A 21,085-nucleotide genomic window follows, 5' to 3' on the forward strand; every position below is an offset into this window, starting at 1 on the left:
ATGCTTTTGACAAAGTTGCTGAAATGTTTTGGTAGAGATGGATCCTATATAACGGAGTGCTGAGGAAGCAGTCTGGAAATTGCTTTAATAAACTTAGCACAAAAGGTTTTAGCAATATTTAAATTATTTACATGAGTTTCTGTCAGAAATGGATATGCACAGTCCAACTGGTTTAAAATATTTTCAGTATGAGCTTTTCTTTTAATGTTATCACAACCAGTCGCAGATTAGTACATTAACTCTAATATGGGCAGATGTTAAGAGTTGCTGAGTTAAGACATGCCAGTTCCTTACAGAATTTGTGGTAGAGAAACGCCACACAGTTGCATTGAGTGAAATTTTATATCCAGATGCTATCACTTGCTATTAAGTTCTGATAGTTCCTGTACACCTTTGTGGTGTATTATTGTTAATGTTGTTGAAATAGTACAGTATCTATATTTCAGTGAAGTACAATGCTGTTCATTAGGATGTTGGGTACTGTTTTACAATTAAACAATGCCAAAAGGTATACCCCTCTAGCTAGTGGAGACAGCTGCAGAAATATCTGTTAACCAACCACTCTGGTTCAACCCCTTTCCAGGTCTCTAGAGATGTATTAATTTTGATTAGTGGTCCTACTTTTGTAGGGGGCCACAGAATGTAAGTATATGAACGTGTGGCTACTTGAGTGCACATTACCAGACTTATCACACAGCTACTAATGTAAAATCAGCTAGTATTAAATTCAGGTTGCTAACATTAAAATGGACTTGTTACTCAAGTCTAATGGTTAAATAATAGAAGGCAACAATTCCGTCTGGGATGCCTTCTAGTGGATTAAGTGAAAGTAACCATTGGTGGCTGAGTGCTCTGAGCACTGCCCTCTACCATATGAGAAATGTTACCTGTCCTCAAGGCAGCATCAGAGCATTGTCACTAAGCATGCAGATGGTTATTATTTTAGTATAGTTGCATCTTCACTTATGAGGCACCTTTCCAAGAAGGCTAACGTAAATATATACTTGGTATAACAGATGTACTTCAAAACAACATTAAAGCAAAAAAAAGGATTGAAATGGCAAAACATTGATTCAAAAGGCTAATTGCATGTACCAATTCCTAGACTGAACAATAGAGGAAAAAGGGTAAATTCCCAATCCCAGCTGTTCTGTGATTTCTCACAAAGTAATGCCAGCAGAAGTGATCAAATACATTTTCAAATGCTTCTGCTAGCAAGAGGTTTCAAAAACACCAGATGAATACAATTCGAATCTAGACTGAGATATTTTAGTTAAATCCTGCTTTGCACTTACTATAAGCTCCGAGGAGTGTGGAATTTGAGCTTAACATTCTGTAAAACAATCTCTTAAGTTTTGAGTAGAATTACTGTATAGCTTGTTGAACTGAACTGTAATAGAGCCATAGCATCTGAAAATGGACTGCTTTGAATCCTGTTTGTACTTCACAAAATTGTGGAGAACCTTTTCGATGCACAAAAGTAAAAGTTGAAAAAATAACTGTAGATACATATGACTGACAGTTCATCTTGACTATGTTTTAATTACAAAAGAAAACTAGTATACAGTACTGAATAATACTTAGGAAAAATCTACCAATTATGATACTTGTGAAGATTTCTAGAGTTCATACCTTTGTAGGTTGGAGGAGCAAGGGGAAGAGAAGTGGGTAGCAACATTTCACACCATCCTTGATTTTAAAGCCCCCTGCACAGTAAGGGTGCAGGAGTAAGGAAAATGCTTCCAGCTGACTGGGTGCAGCACAATGAAATCCACCCAATAAACCCTTATTTAAACACAAGTGTAGCTAAGCCAGAGTTTTCTAGGGTATCTCTTGGAACAGCAGGCGGGTCTATATTAAGATATCAACAGGGCTGTTCATTGTACGCCCTTACATCGACACATATTCCACTGCTAACCATTGCACCACCATGGTGTGATGTGCCAATTCCCAATCAATCCACAAAACCTGCCCTATCCGAACTATGTACTTTCTTGTGTGTGCACATACCTTAATGTTTGCACCACTTACACTGCATAATACAACTATGCTTTGACAGCTTGCTCGAAGCAATGTTGAAAAGATTAATCTATCCTTACTGAGCAGAATGATTATTACAGTGGTGGGGGTAGGGATAAGTTAATGTAAGAGATGAACAATGGAAGAAAAAGGGGGTTTGTTAGTGTAAGTGTGGTAACATAAAGCAGCAATGTTTTATTTAAGGAGGAAGATTGCAGAGAGGAGACAGGTGAAGGTGCGGGAAGGATATTTTGATGGAATGATTATCTGTATCAACTCGCCTTTCTTCTAGAGATGGGGCACAACTGCACACTGATTTAGAGGCTATTTTTTCTGAGCTTTTCAAGGAAATTGTATTTCTTTCATTCCTGATGCATGATGGTGTGTTCCTTAGTTTTGACACACAGACACAATATAAGGAATCATCATGACAATTGATTTGGCTACTTGTAGGAGGCCCAGAATTTGTGATATCAGATTTCTAAGTGGGAGTATATTCCACCAAGCTGGGGGTGGACATTTTGAGGTAATTTCTAGTTCAGTGTTGTAGTTCTGCCACCAAAGCCAACTTTGAGGCAAAATAGCCACCCAGGCTAATGAAAACCATAATACATTTTTCAACTATGTATGCATCCTTAAAGAACACCCAACAGTATGCCGAACTAATAGTAAATAAATGGAAATTCTTATAGTGAATGAAGGGATTTAGCAAATATTTCTGACTGATTTAAATTTGGCTCCAATTTCGCCCCCTATTATTCCCAGGCCCCCCTCCCCCCATGACATACCCTCTACAGTTCTCCCCCAACTATTATTAAAGAACAGGTCCTCACTGTACTCTCCAGAGAGAAAAAGAGAGAATGCATCATTTGTCCCGATTTTTTAATATCCTGGGATACTTCCTAAATAGCTTGAAATTGACCTATCAGGCCTACTAGAATCTCAGTCACAGCTTCCAGGAAAGCTTCATCCCTAGGGCTTGGAGGACTGCAAAAGTCATCCATCTACACAAAGGCAGATGTTCAACAGACCCAGGGCACTAAAGACACGTACGTTTGACTTGTTTTATAATGCAAGGCCATGGAAGGAACTATTGGATCTGATGGACAGGAAACCTTAAACGCTGCAACCATCCCAGTTCAGTTTCGTCAGGAGCATGTCATGCCTACTAAATCACTTCTTTGAAAAGGTCATTAGAGCATTGGAGGAGAGCAAAACTATACATGATGTTTAACTTGACTTGGCAAAGGCATTTGACAGAGTACCTCACTCTGGCATTATAGACTAACTCTCAAATTTGGGCATAAATCCCTGTGTCACCTGGTGAATAGCCAAATCGCTCAGATTTTGTGTGTTTGTGTGTTTGTGTGTTTGTGTGTTTGTGTGTTTGTGTGTTTGTGTGTTTGTGTGTTTGTGTGTTTGTGTGTTTGTGTGTTTGTGGTCTAGCTTCAACACCAGGCCTGTTACTAGTGGTTTCCTCCAGGGCCCTGTACTGGGACCTCTTCTTTTGTTTTGAATACACTTCCATGAAGTCAAGGCAAATGAAGAGGGCCAAAATTTTCTGACTACAGCAAGATGGGTGCAATCACTGAATCCCCCAAAGATCTAGATATCCTTCAAGAGGGTTTGACAAAACTGACCATGTATATTAATGATGGCTTGACAAGACGAAGACTGTTAAAGGGATTCTTATTTTGGCCTTTAAGAACAGGTTGGACCCTGTGTTTAGATATTATTCCATTCATACTGGCATATGTGTTGTATGTGTATTTGTGTCTCATTTATCAAATAGTAGCTTTGTTTTCATTTAAATGTATGTTGTGTGTTCATAGTTAGTTACCGGATATGAAGTTAAGGATATTATTGAAAAGACTACCCCAGTTTCTTAAAATCCAAAGTGATGTTTGAATTAAGTAACCTACTCAGTGCCATAGTAGTCATTTACCCTGAACCTCAAGAACCAGTCCATCGGCTCACAGCTTCAATCTACTGCAATAATTGCAAGACTTCAAACTCTTCCTAACATATTACTAGCTTTAACAGTTAAAGTTCCATATTCTGTAATAGTTGCTATAATATGTTAGAAATTTCACTTGCTTAACGCATATATATTCTTTTACTAAGCTATAATATTGTACAACTAAAAATAATTTACTTTGATACATGTTAAAATGCATAAAAGTAATACAGAGCAAATGTGCTAAGGTTGCTGCATAAAGTGCCTAATTTTACAACACCTATGTCTCCAGTTACAGGCTTTTCTGGCAGCACAATAAAAATGCAAATAAAGCTCGCCTGTCAGATTCTGATTGGCAGCAATTTGTATTGGGGTTTGTAAATAACATTGGGAAAGAGGGACAGAACTGAATAATTACACAGACATATTGCTACATCTGAGCTGGCATCCAAAAACAAATCGGGCTGCATGCATTTGCTTATCTTTCTGCCACTTCACACTGTTCATTGTGCCTTTTCACTTTTCCAATGAGTTACTTGTCTCTAAAAGTAATTCTAGACATTAAACAATCACTTTTAAGTATATAAAGCAAGCAAACTCTGTTCTTCTTGAACTCTACTGTATACCAAACAGGATGGTGTAACCTGGAAGCCCTGCCTATTTTACAATGAAGTTAGTGATTCCGCAGCTTTTATAATCTCCATGTATTAAAACATTCTAAACTGATTATTGCGTAAATAAGTGCAGGAGTTAAGAGCTTACTCTGAGAAAAAATTATATTAACAAATCACAAAAAATCCTTGTAATCTGATTTGCATACTAAATATGCAAATCACTTTAAAGCAACAGTAAAACTGTTTGAAAACTAAATTATTGCAAAACTTTCTACATTGTAGCATGCTGAAATGCTAAATGTTTGTCGCACTAAGTGACATACCTATATAACATCAGCGACCAGTGATTGAGAAGAATAGACATGTTCTGACAGATTCTTAACAGTTTTTACAGGACCTCTTTCAGTTTTCTCAACAGCATAGGATTAATCTACCTTATTTGTTTACTATGTATGTTCAATCAATATTTACCATGATTGCTAATCAATATGGTTTGGAGTCACTGAATTATCTTGTAAACTTCACTGGTTTTGACCACAGGTTCATTGGTTTGCTTTGTTCTTTATGGAAATCATTCTGGACAACAATATCTTTTTATCTGAGAAGTGTTATTGCCTGCAGAATGATGGCGTAGCTATGGGCACATCTAGTGCCAGTAGCTATGCCAATATTGTAATGGCCTGGTGGAAAAATGAATTTGTAGTTAATGAAAGATTTAGAGACAGTTTGCTGTTTTATCAAATATTTGTTGATGACCTCTTCTTTGTATAGAAGGGGAGTGTGATTGAATTACAGGAATTTTCTTGATTTATGTCAACAATTCCCTTGCTTTTTTTTGAAATTTACTATGTGGAGTTCATATGACAGGATTAATTTTTTGGATGTTTGACATTGTCAGGAATCGGGTATTCCTATAGCATGCTTTCCTATATACTGCTGTAGTGATACTCCCATCCTATTTCCGTAGGAGAAGCATGCACCATAATCATGTTTTTTTGTAATATAGTAAAAGGTCTAGGCATGCGAACATCTAGACTTCAAGTGAATGATAGTGATTTTAATAAAGAACACTCTAGGCTAAGAGATGGGTTTAGGGATAAAGGTTATAGTGAAAATGATGTAAATACCCCCTTGAATGAAGTTATTGCTTTAAGGGACCACAGAGCCAAACCGTATTTTTCTGATAGAGATATAGATGTTACTAGGGGTAGTAATAAAGCAAATGATAATGTGGTAGGGTTCCCTTTCATTTTGGTAGTAATTGTAAGGACATCGTTAATATTATCAAGAAACATTTCTCACTTTTTGACTGTTGAGCCTACAGTTAGGAATTTAGTAGGGGATTTCCCTAGGTTTTTGTTTAAAAACAAGAAACCCATTTGTAGTATGTTATGCTATCCGAAAATGACAGATGCTAATGGGAAACCCCTATATGTTGGCAGGAGACCTTGTTCTTCATGTAACTACTGTTCTTTTATTAGTACAAAGTCTGTGTTTACATCCTGATACAGGACAGTTGTTCCATTTTAAAGTTACAGCCGACTATATGTAGACAGGTATATTTGGCTGAATGCAAGCTCTATAAGACAATATATTAAGGAACATGTTTACAACATAAAAATATTTTCCCCTAATAATGCGTTGGCCAAACATGTTGGGGATAAGGAGCAGGATCATATTTTTAAGTTTATGGTGGTAGACATTATTAAATGAATGGCCAGAAAGGTGAAACAAGAGCCTATACAGAGTCTATTGAAACTAAATGGATCATTAGAATGTGTGCAGATAAAGGTAAAGGTATAAATGACAGTTTCATTGACCTCTTTCTGAAACTTAAGGGGTATACATTCATTTTGTTGTACTTGGTTATACCATTTTATTAGGTTGAATTATTTTTATTTTGTGTATTTTTTATAAGTGGTTCCTATTATGTAGTGCATTGCTGAATTGTTTCAGTTTGATTGGACAAACTGTTTTATCCTTAAACTGATTGGCTAGGCAGGATTTTTTTTTTATAGCTTGTTACATTATTTGGTAATGGTCTGATGAAGCAATGTGAAACATTGTAAAAGCGCTAACCACTTTTATCGAGTTTAATTAAAGGTTTATTTTCAGCAGAGAGTCCACAGTTGTTTCACCTTATTGGTTGGACCATGCGTTGGTTTTATCATTTTTCTGTGTGTAGTTGTATCTTATGGATGTTTGGGTAAACCATTTGTTCTTTGAGTAGCAGTGCTTAGTGTGATTTTATTGATAACTATATAGTTGTTGTACATGTAAATCTATTTTAAAACAAGGGTGAAGACTTTACCTTGGGCAGAGCTTGCCAAACAATGTGATATATACAATCCTTTAAAGAAAAGCATGGCTTGAAAAGCTGTGGTTTCTAAGCTGACCAATTAAAGATCAGTTGCAAACTGGAACACCCACCTTTTCTGAGCCTTTTTTGTTGGCATGCTGCACAGATGTTTGATTACAGTAAACTCCCAACTTTGACCCAAGTTATCCTTGTGGAATGAAGTATTTTTTTTATAATCCTAGTCATCCCCAATGATCATCCGCATGCACACTACCACCTTCACATCACTTTGTGAACAGTAACCCGGGAATGTGTGGAGATGCATTTGCAGCCCTGAAGGTTTAACTTTTTTTTTAATCTAGCTAGCAAGGAAATGACCATATGTAATGTTTTTTTTTTTCTCTCTATTTTGTCAGGTGCACCAGAAAGTTCATAACCTAGAAAATCAAATCAGGAAGGAAAATGTATCTTCCTTACACATTCAGTGTGGGTTTCTTTTCACAACTCTTTCAGCGATGACATTTTAAAGTTTTACTGTCTGTATGAGCAGTTTGTTATGGAATCATAGGTTTTAGACGTTCAAACTGCTTGCCATTCTCTTGCATGTAGTCTGCCACTTTATCCATATTGGCTAATTTTGAGGATAATTCTGGTATGGATGACTATTTTCTGATAATTGTTGTAGAGATGGTCTCTTGCTCAGTAGTTTTGGAACCCGACATCCTTAAAGTGATCTATGTATCCTGACAGGATTTTTATTAATTGTTTTACTTTATCCTGATACATAATGCATGTTTTCACTTGCTTCTAACCCTGACTGGATCAAACTTCTGACAAAATGCCATTACATTTTTGGACTCAAGCCACCTTGTCCATTCCTTGTTATTGTGGTGACGTGTGCACGTCTCTGAAAAGTAGAACCTGTATAAAAGGAAACGTGTACATGAAAGGTAGATAACATCTGATCAGCTCATAAATCACTCCAGACTCTGTGTATACTTGCATCTTTTACAGTCATTCTTGGTGGTCGCTTAAGTCTTGCCATGGTTATTGGATTCAAGTAGCTGTACTGCCAGCATCAGGTTTCCTGCACTTGTTTGTTTTAGGGTGAAGGACCTGCTATCTGCAGAATTCATTTGCATTGTTCAATACTCTCTGCAGTGTTATTGGTAGAAAAGGGCTTCTGTCAGAGTTGCTTAAGGATCAAAAGCTTAATTGCTTAAGAGATGAGAGCGGCTCCCAAATAGATTTTCTCATTTGCTTTAGGCAGCTGTTACTGTTACAGCTATGAATTTCATATATTGGCTAAGCAGAATGTGGCATTTATAACGAATTGGGGAAATGTGCCTAGGACACCAGGGAAATTCATAAATATGGCAGTAAATCCATACTGTTTATAAGTGCTGTGTAAACTTTTAAATACACCTTAATTATCCCAGCTTGGATAAATGGCACCTCTGTTTTTAATGCACCTTCTGAAGGCTGGCATCTCGTGATCTGTTGCACTTATTGTCTGTATTGGAAAAATGCATCCACTTGTTGTGGGAGAAGAACCCATAACTTTCTTCTCTTTCCAGCATCAATGGCAAGTATACTGCATTTTTGAGCCGGTGACACTGCTAAATGTTACAGGCGTTTCAGCTTCACTTGAAGTGACAACACATATTTGGGGAAATGCGCTATATTTTACTCTGCTTTCCCTTTTATAATGTCACTTTTCATTTATATGCACTCCTACCTTCCACATCCTGTGGAAAGACTCACACTTACCACAGTGCGCATTATGTGGTTGAGCTGATCCTTTTTCACTTTGTAAAGGAAGCCCTGTAATCTGACATGGATATATGAAAGTAAGTGTCCTGTAGCTCCATGCTCTCGCCTGCAGGTGGCACTAGCTGCCTGACTCCCTCCCTTCATGGTAAATGTGTACAAATGCTTCTGCCCTTGGATAGGATGTTACTGTTTTCATGAAGTTCTGAAGCTCTTTTTTGCGGTCTGCATGCATCTGCCTGTAGAAGAAGTAAACACATAATACCATGTGATAGTGCCTAACCCCTGTGTGTAGAAGTTTGCCTTTTGGGTACGACTGCTTACTCTGTGTATTGTACTTGGGAATAATTCCATGCCTTGGATGCCAACTGTGTGCAGTGTGGCCCTCCAATCTAAATAGTTAAGTGACGGACTGAGTTAGTTGCAATCTTAAAAGAATCGGGTAATTCTGTATGTTGCAATCTGCTACTGACTGTTGCCATCCACTTGAAATCTGTTTCACAGCATAAGTACATGGTCCCACACAATTTAACTCCTTGAGAATTGCATTGTAGTCTACAACTATCCATGATGTATTTGGACCACTTTTACCACCACCAAAATCTCTGAATTTTTTGCTATGCTTACATGAGCAGTTTTCCTTGTTTATTAGCATCTGCAGTTTACTATAATCTGGTTCATTGTCTTCTCCAGTGAGCCTTAAGATTTTTCCCAGTTGCAGAAAACATAGTTTGCCATTGTTGACCTCTTGCCACAGTGCAGATCATGACTGCCCTTCAATGAAATAGTTCCACTGCTCCCCATAAACCCTGCAGTGACCCAACCTCTGGGTCTCCCAGTCATGACTTCCTCATCATAGAGGTCATTTTTCCCTACCCTTTCTCATATTTTGCCTTGCTGTACAGCTTTTTCCTACTTTCTTTTTCAACACACCCTAACTGGACCAGACATCAGTGTAGTAACTGTGGAGGAAATAACTGAATTAAGTCAGAGGTCAGGTGCCACTTGACAGCTAGAAGCAATGTGGTTTATAGATGCTTGGAGGTGCATTGTATAACTATTTTCCAACCTTTTGATCTGATGATGGCTTGAATAAAAAACAGGAGCAATGAAAGAAATTCTTTCAAGACAGAAATGTGTTCTCTGACATAATAAAAAGTTCACAATTAACTGAAGACAAATGCTTGTGAGAATACGTAAATCATAAATGGAAATTAGTCTGCCCCCCCCAAAAAAAAAGATCACTTGTGTATTCCTGTGGTGGTTAGACTGTGAAGGTGCTAATGTCTAGTTATTTTCAAGTGACTGCTGTTAAATACTGTACAGCATGCTTCCCACTTTGTCCAACCACTTTGGTAGAGCCTGCCATTTCCCTCTAGTCAACACTGGTGCAAGGTACAGGTGAGAATGAAGGGTACATCACTGTTGTACCAGAGGTCTGAAGCAGGACTCGATTCCCCCTCACAGGAACTGAGAACCACACCATGGCATGAACAGGGCTCCTCACTGACCTCCACTGTTCAGTTCAGCAAGTTTTCTGTCTTTGTCCATGCATTTCCCTTTCACTTGTTTGTTTGGATATTTTCTTTCTCCTCTCAACAGTTATTAGTGTAGTTGTAATATAATCGGCTTTTTAAATCTTGCTTCCATCTTGTGGTGAGTTGTGTTATGCTTTTACTTCTTTCATGTCATCTGCAGCCTGCTGTGATGCTGAAGCATTCCTTCAGATAGTCATACTCTATTCTTTCTCCATATTTTCACACACATGGAGCTTCTTTAAAAGCTACCAGTGCCCCTTTTCCTTCCCATCAAACTCTAACATCGGCAGCAGCTATCGGGCCTCTTTCCCAAATGTAAGCTCACGTGACTTGGTGCTGTCATTTCTTAGCTTTCCAGTTTTTAAAATGCATTAAAATAGGCAAAAATGTACAGACCCAATGACCAGCACTTGGATTACTGAGTACCTTTCTATATTTTTAAGTACTGTACTTTGCTACTGTCCTTTATAATGGACAGTAAAAGTGTGAAAGTGTGAATAACTTATCTGCCTAGTCTTCCATCTATGTTTACTCTTAACACTTGTAGCCAATATGATACTTGCCTATTTGATCTCTTTATATATTTTTTTCATTTGAATTTTGTATAAAAATGAAACCAAATAAGCTATGTTTTAATTTGTCATGTTATGTATGTACAACTTCTACTTGTGATCTTGTAAATTGTAATGGAGCTTTTTTCCCTGGGCCTCCACTGAAAACTGGCCTCTGGCCCAGTCTAACATTCCTGGTAAACAAATGTAAAAATAAATACAATAGTTAAAATGGATGGAGCAATAAAACTGAGCTCTGTTGTAAAGTTCCTGCAGATGTCCTTCCATATCACTGTTGCAGTATTCATAACTTGGGCTATCCTTGGCAGGAGATTGCACAAGTCTGTGTAGTACATGAAAGCCTTTGCCTGTTACTAATGTATGTCAGAAATGTCGTCCTTGCATCGGTGTAAGGCATAAAGGTGATGTGCAGATGCTCCAAACTCGGAACGACTTTGCCACTAGTCCGAATGCAGTAGCTGAACGTTTGTCTGAATGCTCTTCACTATGCTGGTTATATCTTGCCTTTTGCAGATAAGTACCCCACTGGGGTTCTTCTGGGGTTCTTTTTCTTTTCCTTTTTGATTTCTCTAGATCTGAAGGGTGCCTATCTTCATATTCCTATTCACCCTCTGTTCATGAAGTTTTACATCGGTTGCTTCCTTTCATTTTCAATTTTCAGTTTTTCTCTTCCCTCTTTCCACATCCCCGAGGGTATTCACCAAGTTCTTGGCCCCATTCATAGCTTTCTGGAGACTTCAAGGTGTACAAATGTTTCTCTAGCATCCTACTTCCAGTTTTACTTTGTTTCTCATTCCAGCCTTAGAATTTAAGGTTCTGGGGTTCATTGCTTTGACCATCCCCATGCTCCCTCTGCCAGGCTTCATACGAGGAAGTTTCAGCACTACCTGTAGTCAGTTTGGCTTCAGCATTGTCACGCTCTGGAGTTTCCAGTTCCCTTACTCCCTTGTCTCAAACTCTAGCATCATTAGTGGATTCAGCACATACCCCTCGACCCAGGCATCCCTTTTCAGCCTCCTATTCTGTCTCCACAGCTGTTTATAGATGCTTCAGATAAGGGCTGGGGCACTACTTCTTGCAGTCTGAGTGTTCAGGGTCTCTGGACCCCTTATCAGATGGTGGACCACATCAGCATAAGAAATGCGGGTCCTAATTCTTGATCTTCAGGCCTTCCACTGTCTTTCCCCTAGGCCATTTATAGGTCTGTACAGGCCACATCACACTACATTTATGTGGTACATCCAACAAATGGGACACAACATCTTATCATATTCACAGACTAGCTCCTCAGGGCTGGGATTTAGCTATCCAACAGCAGATGTATCTTCAGTTATGCATTCCTTTGTAACAAAACCTTGTGATAGGCACTCTTGAGCAGGTCCAGGTCATAACCTCACGAATGGCTGTTTCACAGAGAAGTATTTCTGAACATAGTTCATCTATGGGGTAGTCTTCAAGTGGATCTTTTTTGCCTCCCCTCGGAACATATAGCTTCCTATCTCCTGTTGCAGAGTACCAAGTCTTCTGGCTTGGAAGTTGGACGCCATGTCGTTTTCCTAGAAAGGGATGTTACTCTATGCTTTTCCTCTACTTACTAAGGTCCTGCACATGATCAAACTGGACTCTCCAAGAATCTTGCTGGTGACACTTCTTTTGCCCCAGACAACTGGATCCCCATCCTCCATTTGGCCAGGGGCAATCCTCACATGTTCTCTTGAGTGGATCTTCTCAAACAGAAGGGGTCTTCTTCACCCTCACTTTTCCCCACTTTAACACTTCGGATGATAGGGTTTTAATCCCCTTTTGACTTCATTTTTCTGATGACATGCTTTTGAGTTCTACAGGAGGCCAGGAAACCCAATATCAGAGAATCCTTGTATGTCCAAATGGAAAAAAAATTCAATTTGGTGTCTTGAGCACCAGGATCTCTCTTCAGTGGGGTCCCATTGGTTATTTTACTTGTGTGAACTGCTCCATGCCGGCTTGGCATATTTTTCTGTTAAAGTTCACTTGTCAGCAATTTCTGCTTGCCTGCCTTTGAATCTTGAGGTTAAACAATTCCTGAAAGGTTTCCTGCACATTAGGGCTCCAAGAAAACCTATCCTTCCCTCCTAGGACCTTGAGTCAATTTCTCAAGAGCTAAATTAAGCTCCCAGGCTCCTTTGAGCCTGCTGCAGCTTCTTTACAACACTGCATTTGGGTGATTGTTTTATTAGTTGCCCTCACCACTGCCAAGAGATTATCTGATCTCCAGGTCTTGGTGGTAGTTTCCACTTTTTTGATTTTCCATAGGGGCAGGGTGTCTGTACTAATCCTCCATTTATGCCCAAGGAGGTCAATGAGTTGTCCCTTAATCAGTCTACCCAGCTTCCTTCCTTTTTTCCTTCTCCACAATCTGCTAGTGAGAAGGCTCTGCACATCTAAACTTCACAGATGGCTGAGGTACTTGGGCAAGACAGAGGCCATTCACAAATCTGAGCAGCTTTTTGTTCCTTTTCTTACCAAGACATTGGATTTGTTAGTTTCTAAGTAAACTATCTATCTCTTCCTGGAATTCAAAGGCCATTTTCTTTTGTTTTTCCTTTCATGGCAAACAGCATTCTGCCTCTGTTTGGGCCCATTTTACCAGGACATTGGCTGCCTCTGGCCATTTCTCGACACCATTTCCATCCTTAAAGCTGCTACTTGGTCTTCTGTGCAAACCTTCACTAAACATTGCAAGCTAGATGATATTTCCAGAACACGTTTTGGCATGGCTGTCATTCATGGATTTGTGGAGGGTTCCTCTGTCTTTCTCCTTGCATTCCTTACAGTAGCTTTCATACTCTAAGAATGCTGCAATAGTGATATGGAAGGACATAGTAAAATCTTAATATAACTGTAGATGTCCTTCCTTCACTTTTGCGGTATTCAGTCCCTCCTTCCTGCCCTCCTCTTTTTTTTTTTTTTTTTTTTTTTATTGGGTACATCTGGCTGGTCAAGGGGTCTTTGCCTTTCTCTTGGGCATTGCCTTTTTCCTGGGTAGCTATAGGTCTCCTGGGCACTTCAGTTCTGAGTTTGGAGCATCAGTGCATCACTTTTATGCCCTATGCTGGGAGGTACAATGCTGGTAATAGCTAAAGGCTTTGGTATACTGACTGGATATTGGGCTGTCCTTGTCAGGCAATTCCACAGATTATGAATACTGCAGTAGTGAAGAGGACATCTAACATTCTGGTAAGTTCTTGCTCAACTGCACTTTTTACAGGAATGTAATGCTTCATCAGTTTTCATCATTGCCTGATTATTCCCAATGTCTTTTCTTGTTTTCGTTCCACAGACTGGTCCACCCTGTCCTTTTTTCTTCCTTTATTTTTTTTTCCCCTCCACTCATTCTCCATCTTACTTTTGCCGACAATCTGTCTGGCTTGAATCTCCCGTGGTTTCCCTTGCATATCTTTTTAATACCCATGGCTTGTTGGATTCAAGAAATGAGAGCTATCTTTTACCATCATCCATTCTCTCTTCTGCTCCATTTATTTTCTAATCGTGATCAATAACCATTTGCCCTCTCCTATCCTATCCTATGTATCCTATCTGGTACTCTCATATTTTTGGCTTCATTTCCAAGCTTGTATTCACTCACCACAGTTTGCTCAAACATTTATCACATCCATATCCACTTCTCCACTTTATTATCTAGGTTTATAGAGTCGGAGTTGATAGGTTTATGAATATGAATCGTAAGGATCCAGTATTACTCTGATGGTGAAGACGGCCCTAGTCCAAGTATCTTAAATTAGAAGTGATCCAGGTTGAACTAAAATGGGTGTGGCAAGCATTCACAACACTATAAAGACCAGCAAAGACCATTGTAATATTTCATTTCATTACATGATTATCTAAGCTTGAAGGGAGAGGAGACCTTGTCCTTCTGTACCCTGCTGCTGCATGGGAACAATTTAGCCTCATTTCTGACCACAATAACTTTCTGGCTATGGTAGAAATAAAGCAACCACTTCAAAAACAGTTTGTAAAATAGATAAATGTGAATCGTATATTTTCATTTCTTTAAGTATGTGATTGTCTTCCTAATGAAAGACATTTGCATGCATTTGAAATCCTTCATTGTTTTACACCACCATGCAAGGATATAATCTGCACATTTAGTACTGGGGCACACAATTAGTGCAAAACCAGTCTGCCTCATTGAAATCAGCCATCCCATTCTGTGCAGCAGGAATTGCTGGACAGGGAGCAGCAGTCTGAAGAGAGTATAGAGATTGGCTTCCCAAAAACATGTTCCCAAAAGTGCAAAATGACTCAAAATAAATATGAACTTAGACCCAGAAAAAACTATATTTTTAAAAAATTTAGTCTCTAATAAAAATACAAAAAAGATTTTTTAATAAAGAATGTTTTTATTCAGTCGCTCTAAAAAGTAAAAAAAAAAAAACAAAGTGAAAACAGACATGCTGATTTTCAGAAAAACATTAAAGCTTGGTTTTGCTGATTCCTTTTACTCCTCCTGGTACCTGATTACCACATCTGTACAATTATTGCTTCAGTTTTGATCACATATAATATAACCTGAGACAATATAACATGTCATTAGTGGTTTAATGAAACACTGGATACAAGTTTTGTTTAATACAACAGCCTGGCATAATGGCAGGGTTTCTGCCTCAGTGCAACCTGGCAAATGACCTCTGTCAGTAATGCAAAGGTTCACCTATGTGTCCTTACTGTGGTCTTGAACAAAACTAAGAGTGAGGTTTGGGACAGAAAGTTTATTTATACAGTATTCTTCTGTCTGGATCATTGTGTCCCCAGGGTGTCACATTTGAAACTACTGACACTAAACTGAGATTAGCTAGTGCCATCATTCCTTCAAGCTTCTACAGTGAGCATAATGCACACAGACACACAAGCAAATCTTCTGAGGTTCACCCACCACAATTTCCTGTACCACATTTTCTGGCTTATCTGATGCACTTTTAGAGCGTCCTTAGCACCTTATTACCATATGTTCAGAGTGGATCCTTGTGGTATTGAGGCAGATACGGTTTTCCCATCATTATGGGGGACTTTTATCCATTGATCTATTCCCTGGAATGTCTATAGTGGAACTATATACAGCAACCTTACTATACTTGTTTCCACCCAAGCAGAAAACTGTACTTATGCAGGTGCATTATGGGACTCTGCGTTTCCTGCATTATGAGGGTCTGCGTTTCCAGTCACCCTATGCCCCAAGTTATTTAAGAGCTCAGACTACCAGCAGTTTTTTCATCCATCTTACCTCATCTGGACTGGCTCTGTTATGCTCCTTGGTCATGTCCGAACCTGGATCACTAGTGGGCCATTCTATGGGCTTACGAACAATACACTAGAAAATGTAAGTCTCTACTATTTGTGTAGAGTTTGACAGATACTCCATGATCTCTGTATTACAGATATAATTTAATGGTAAACAAAAATGCTAACGTACTTAAATTTTTAGATCTGCTTGTAAAGTTACTGGAGGCATATGCAATTGCTCACCATTATGGTCTTATGGAGGCCATACTTGGTATATGGAAAACCTGGAGTCCCAAATTAATCTCTCATGATTTTAATGTCTTTACTACACCTGAGTAGTCTGCAATATCAAAAGCTGATTTATTCCATAGTCTGCAATACCAAAAGCTGATTTATTCCATACAGTAAGAATGTGCAACACTGCTAAGATGTGGTATATATACCTCTCAACTGTTCAGATTTGTGGTCTGTTCCTCATAACATTTTTGGTTTTCTGACAAATTACCTAGATGTTCTGAGGACTGAAGCCACTAAATTATATAAATTTGAGTTTCAGGTTTCATACCATTCAGAAAAAAAATGCATGCTAAGACAAATCCTGTTCTAGCAGCTTTTTAATTTTTTTTTATAAGAGCAATATTTAAAATCTGTCCCTAGTTTTGGACCTTTGCCTCCCATTCTGTCAGGCTTTGGCCAGATTTTTTTATACTAAGAGGGTGAGAGGTATGGTAGACTTTTATAAGTGTATTTGCTGGATTGTCATGATTTCCCAGACCACCCTGACTCTGTGCCAAAGTGGTTTAAATAGAAATTACCATCTCCAAGTCATAATGGCCTCGTCAGCTCCAAGACAGAACTGCATATGTAGATCCTTGAGGTTTTATCCACCCATGTTAATTACAATGGACAACTATCTGTTGTGTTAGATTGTGAGCATCTTCCTCTTAGAATTCCGTGTCAAATTTAGGCCACAACCCTTCATCTTACACTAGAATGACACTGTCACTCTTTCCAGCAGCTGTGATATATCCACAGTAAGTGGTGCCTGTATGTGTAGTATGCATCTAGCGAGCTTGGAAGTGGTCAGTGTTGGTAATATTTTGGAAAGTAATGTTTCCGTCCCATCCATGTTCATGTATTAACACCGAAGAGCATCCCGATAGGGTGTTGAAAGCAGTGCCTGTAATTTCAACAAGAACTGCGTACATTTTCATCTTCATTACTGCCCCCCCCCCCCCCCCATCCTAGGAACTTATAGCACTGTCTCCTGAAATTTGTCCCTAGGGGATGACGTTTCTTTTACTTTTTTTTTCCTGGTTAAGTGCCTAAGAAATGCATAGTGTTGAATGGCTTGTAAGTGTGGAGAATAAAAGCTAGATTGATTTGTAAAGCTTGGGGTGTGTGGTTTGTGATTTTGTATGCAACAAGTAGCTCAAGAAATGTCATAAGTAGATTTTGTTTAGTGGAAAAGTTGGACCCAGTGAAGAGCAGGTAAAAACATCCTGTCCCTTTCCATTGTCATTCCTTTTACAAGTTTGCATGCTTTGGAGCTGAGGATCAGTTTTTGTGGCATTTAGTTTAGGATTCTGCTGTTCTGTCCTGTAGTCCTTGGTTCCTTCCTTTCGGTTTGTGCTTTGTAACTTGTGTCTTTAAGACTTGCTGCTTATGGTTGTTTTCAAAAGATGTATGGGGATACAGGCTTTTGGCAGGAGATAGTGCATCAATATTTTTCCATTTTTAACCGATTGGTAGTTATGTTTATGTAAAAATGTTAGTAAGATTTCTTGAGATAGAATATGATTATGTTAATAATTGTTTCTTTATTATGCCTTTCTCCATGTATTTGATTTTTATATGCTCTTTTTCTGTTTTGCTGTTAACAGATAACCCCAGCTTTAAAAATAACATGCAGCATTTTCATCCTGCTGTTGCCAAAGATTTTCTGCACCTTATTGTAGACTTTATGCTGTGGTGGTGCAGCGGTTAGCATTGTCGCCTCACAGCAAGAGGTTCTTTGGTTCGATTCTCAGCTGGAGTTCATTCTGTGCAGAGTCTGCATGTCCTCCCTGCGTCTGACGTGCAGGTAGGTCTGTGTGGGTGTGCCTTCCATGAAGGTTGGGCATCGGGCTGGTAAATCAGCACCGAAAAATCCACTGCCAATCAATCTATGGGCCAGTGATCCGCAGTGACCCCTAACCAGGAAAAGCCAAAAGACATTGCAATTGTAGGCTTTGATCCTTACATGGCTAGCTGACATGCTCCTAAATGTCTCTTGCCTGTTTACACATTGTATCCGACCTAATGTCCTATTTAAGAATCATCCTACTCAAAGATGTACTAGAGCTTTAGTCACTCCACTGAGCCATGGAATGTTCAGTTGTGGACTGCTTTGACCTGTTGAATCTGTCTGGCTTATCGAGGCATCAAAATGGAACTGAACTGAAACAGTTATACTTCCCAAAGGCCTTTTTTCAACAAGCAAAGGCAATATAAAGGTTTCTCTCCCAGCTTCTCACCTATTTAGCTTTATATTGTCAACAAACTTTCCCCCTCTCGCTGGTTACACACTGCCCAACCTTTCTTAACCACTTGAGATGTTCACAGTTTATTAAATTATTGCAGTTTACTTTTACAGCATACTCTCTTATCTGTGGTGGCCATCGGTCTATAGTGCCAAAAATCCAGTTGTGCCATATTTTGCCAAACCTGTCTCTGTTGGATCTTGGCCAAAATGACATCCCCACTTCATGTATGAGATTTTTAATGTCTGCACATAGTCAGTGCCTCCGTCATGGATTAGAGGTTTAAGGGGGGTACCCCAAGAAATTTGTTTCCAGTGTTAAATGATAAATCCCCTTCTATTGGAAGTGAGATTTACGAAACTTGCCATCTCCCTTGTGCCTTACTATACACTGACCTGTCATCTGATGGCTTTTGTGCATCAAATCAACTGCAGGCAGTTTCCCACCTGTTTCTTTCCTTTTGAATCTTTTTTTTTTTTTTTTTTTTTTTCCTTAATGGAAAAATTTAATTGCTGTGCCACCTTTTTGGCTATTTGCATTCATTTGATATGCAAAAATGATGGAGTGCATATGGCCAAGTTGGCCTCTATTTTATTTTGCTTGATGTGAGCTTGTACTTCGATGTAACAGCTTATTTTTTTTCTTATCTGCTATTTAAAGTTGTAATATTTATTTTTTTAAAAAAGGTTGAGCATCTAATTTTTCAAACATTTATCTCCTAAAGCAAGTATTTTGTGTTCATGGTGAATGATACTTTGATACTTTAAAAGCAAATTGTGCCATACAGCAGTCCTGTGCTCATTGGAGTTCATTCCATAACATCTGCTCTTCACAAGTACCTCTACATTAACATTTGCTCGAAAATCTGAGGACTCATTTTATATTAAATGATCTTGTGTAACTGTACCTGTCTACATCCCGGTTTGCATGATGGCTACTTTAGAAACTCTGAATCCGCTATAAATCTTTCATATTTCATCTCACAATATTTGAAAAGGGATTATATTTACATCTTCAACTAATGCACATTAGGGGGGGAGGAAGCAGTAAAAGGAAAATGTAGCAAAAGTGCATTGCATAATCAGGGATGGATGGTCTGTATATAAAGCTTGGAGCGCCATCTGCTGGAGCATTGTATTCTTACAGTGATCACAAACTAAATCACAAAAGACTAGAATTGATGGCTTTCAAGATAGCTGCTCTCAAGTTTATTTCAAGCTTCTGTTCATGCTTTAATGTAAATGTGCATTTCCTGAAAAACACGCATGTAGCTAGAATGACTGATTTTCCCTGTTGTATTATTGGAAGCCTACATTTCTTACAAGTGATGAGGTACTTATTTAGGCAAACACAGACTAAGCGTAACAGATCATTGGGTGAAGTGTGGTCTAGTAATGAACTTGTCTGCCAAGCAGTACAGATGGCTGACTATGTACAACTACAGACCTCTCCATAGTGCTGTGATGGTGAACCTTTTGAGCTTGGTGTGTCATATGTTGACCCTGCTGGCGTGCCCCCCCCCGCGCGAACAAAAAAAAAATTATTCTTTACATATTCATTTATCTAAAAAAAAAATGTAGTCTAATTATGTACTGCTATGTATTATAAAAGTACCAGAAAAATCCGTGACTTACAGTAGAGAAAACAATATGCGCACTCATTATTTGGCTTAAAATAGTGCACTAACAAATTACCCTACTTTTAATAGTAATTTTGAATTGAACTGAAAAAATATTATAGAACCTATTGCATTTGATTAACATTTAATGACTTTTTGCTGAGTTTTATCGATAAGTGGGGGGGGGTCACCTATTTCTTGTATTTTTGTTCATTGTTTCTTTGGTAACTCGGTGTTGGTGAATGCTGGTGTGTCACCCAGAACATCATGGCGTGTCACCTTTGACACACGTGTCCTAGGTTTGCCGTCTCTGCCATTGGGAAACTGAGCAAGTGTGGTCTTGGGAGATTATAGTTGTCGTACCATGAATGCATGTAGTGTGTGTATATGTGAGGAGGTTACACAAGTAGAGGATGGTACATTTATCTGCATGTGAGGAATGTGTTTTGTGTGTGTTGCTAGTTTTTCCTTACGTCAGTAAGGGGTGCAGCTATTGTACTATAGATGGGTACAAATTTCCTATAGTACCCTGCTGTCCGTAGGACAGCTCTTGCTTGCTTTTTGGAAACTGGGACAGGCCATGCCTGAATAACTTCCACCTTAGCAGGCTCTGGCCTAATCTTGCCACTTCCTACTCTTATGTCTTATGTAGGAGACCTCCTCCATACCCACCTGACACCTACTAGGCTAAATGGTCAACCCTGCTGTTCTTAATCTAAGACCATCCTGGCATGTTGCTGTTGCCAGGAATTACTGGAAATGGCAACATTGCCCAAATAAGTGAGAGCATAATCTCCTGGTCCTACCAAGATATGATGCACCAACTTCTGAAAGGTTGCTGAGGCATTCGTCACCCCCCAAAGGGCTTCCTTGTAAACTCATAATTCAGAAGGTGT

The 21,085-nt window shown here is 38.9% G+C and overlaps 1 protein-coding gene across 1 annotated transcript in view; it reads left to right on the forward strand.

The window, feature by feature from the left end:
• ANXA5 (annexin A5) overlaps nucleotides 1-21,085 on the forward strand; it is a 309,430-nt gene that overhangs the window by 158,001 nt on the left and 130,344 nt on the right. The window lies entirely within an intron of this gene.

Source organism: Protopterus annectens, chromosome 2.part0, assembly GCF_019279795.1.
Source record: "Protopterus annectens isolate FY-2018-M chromosome 2.part0, PAN1.0, whole genome shotgun sequence".
NCBI lineage: Eukaryota > Metazoa > Chordata > Ceratodontiformes > Protopteridae > Protopterus > Protopterus annectens.